A 2,500-nucleotide genomic window follows, 5' to 3' on the forward strand; every position below is an offset into this window, starting at 1 on the left:
ATGGTGGAGGACTTGAGACAGGCTGGTACATGGCATGTCTCCAGGGAGGTGTTAAAGATGTTGGTGAACACCGGAGACAGCTGGTCAGCGCAGTGCCTGAGGGTGGCTGGAGAGACAGAGTCCGGCCCGGCTGCTTTGCGTGGATTCTGCCTCTTGAAAAGCCCATTAACTTCTCCCTCCTGAAAGGAGAGAGTCGTTTCTGTAGTATGGGTGGGGGATGGGGCCTCTTGGGTGGGAAGGGGTGGTTCAGGACAGTCCAATTGTCTTTCAAATCTACGGTAGAACTCGTTCAGGTCGTTGGCTAGGCGGGAGTCGTTAGTGGTGTGGGGCGCTCTGGGTTTGTAGTTGGTGATGTGCCTGAGCCCTTTGGCAGACAGAAGCAGCGTCGTTAGTAGAGAACTGGTGTTTTAGTGTCTCTGAGTACAGTCGTTTAGCCTCTCTCACCGCTTTGCTAAACCTGTTCTTCGACTCCTTGAATCTGTCTCTATCCCCACTCCTAAACGCTTCCTCCTTCTCCAACCTCAACCTTTTGAGCTTTGCTGAGAACCAGGGCTTGTTGTTGTTAAAGTTCACCCTGGTACGTGTTGGGATACAGCAGTCCTCACAGAAGCTGATGTACACAGCCTCTGTGAGTTCATCCAGACTATTGGTAGCAGTCGTGAACATATCCCAGTCAGTACAGTCTAAGCACGCCCGCAAATCTTCCACAGCCTCACTGGTCCACTGTTTAGATGTCCTCACAGCAGGTTTACAGAGTTTTAGTTGCTGCCTGTATGCACGAATCAGGTGGACCAAGGGAGTTCTGTGCGAGCCGAACAGCCCCGTGACCCACAAGAGAAACATCCCCGCCAAATTCGAGCGTTTGACGGGGTCTATCCGTGAAAAAATATTAACGTTTTTGAGTGCACATGCATTTCTGCTGCAAATGCCTCTGGAAGTTTCATGCCGTTCGTATGCCAATTGTGGCAACACGAAAATGACCCGTTTTCCCATTCCGAGGGATTTCTGTGCGACCCTAACAGCCCCGTGAGCCACAAGAGACACATCCCCGCCAATTTCTAGCGTTTCACGGGGTCTATCCGTGAAAAATATAGACGTTTTTGAGTGCACATGCATTTCTGCTGCAGATGCCTCTGGAAGTTTCATGCCGTTCGTACGCAATGTGGCAACACGAAAATGACCCCTTTTCCCATTCCGAGGGATTTCTGTGCGACCCTAACTAACAGCGCCCGTGAGCCACAAGAGAGACATCCCCGCCAATTTATAGCGTTTCACGGGGTCTATCCGTGAAAAATATAGACGTTTTTGAGTGCACATGCATTCCTGCTGCAAATGCCTCTGGAAGTTTCATGCCGTTCCTATGCAATGTGGCCACACAAAAATGACCCGTTTTCCCATTCCGAGGCATTTCTGTGCGACCCTAACAGCCCCGTGAGCCACAAGAGACACATCCCCGCCAATTTCTAGCGTTTCACGGGGTCTATCCGTGAAAAATATTCAATTTTTTGACTGCACATGCATTTCTGCTGCAAATGCCTCTGGAAGTTTCATGCCGTTCGTATGCCAATTGTGGCAACACGAAAATGACCCGTTTTCCCATTCCGAGGGATTTCTGTGCGACCCTAACAGCCCCGTGAGCCACAAGAGACACATCCCCGCCAATTTCTAGCGTTTCACGGGGTCTATCCGTGAAAAATATAGACGTTTTTGAGTGCACATGCATTTCTGCTGCAGATGCCTCTGGAAGTTTCATGCCGTTCGTACGCAATGTGGCAACACGAAAATGACCCCTTTTCCCATTCCGAGGGATTTCTGTGCGACCCTAACTAACAGCGCCCGTGAGCCACAAGAGAGACATCCCCGCCAATTTATAGCGTTTCACGGGGTCTATCCGTGAAAAATATAGACGTTTTTGAGTGCACATGCATTCCTGCTGCAAATGCCTCTGGAAGTTTCATGCCGTTCCTATGCAATGTGGCCACACAAAAATGACCCGTTTTCCCATTCCGAGGCATTTCTGTGCGACCCTAACAGCCCCGTGAGCCACAAGAGAGACATCCCCGCCAACTTCTAGCATTTGACGGGGTCTATGCGTGAAAAATATTAAAATTTTTGAGTGCACGTGCCTTTCTGCTGCAAATGCCTCTGGAAGTTTCATGGCGTTCCTATGCAATGTGGCAACACGAAAATGACCCCTTTTCCCAATCCGAGGGAGTTCTGTGCCACCCTAACAGCCCCGTGAGCCACAAGAGACACATCCCCGCCAATTTCTAGCGTTTCACGGGGTCTATCCGTGAAACATATAGAAGTTTTTGAGTGCACATGCATTCCTGCTGCAAATGCCTCTGGAAGTTTCATGCGGTTCGTACGCAATGTGGCAACACGAAAATGACCCGTTTTCCCATTCCCAGGGATTTCTGTGCGACCCGAACAGCCCCGTGAGTCACAAGAGACACATCCCCGCCAATTTCTAGCGTTTCACGGGGTCTATCCGTGAAAA

Source organism: Petromyzon marinus, unplaced genomic scaffold (genome assembly GCF_048934315.1).
Source record: "Petromyzon marinus isolate PM22_M1 ecotype Great Lakes invasive population unplaced genomic scaffold, UKy_Petmar_22M1.pri1.0 PM_G_Scaffold_21, whole genome shotgun sequence".
In the NCBI taxonomy this organism is placed as follows: Eukaryota; Metazoa; Chordata; class Hyperoartia; order Petromyzontiformes; family Petromyzontidae; genus Petromyzon; species Petromyzon marinus.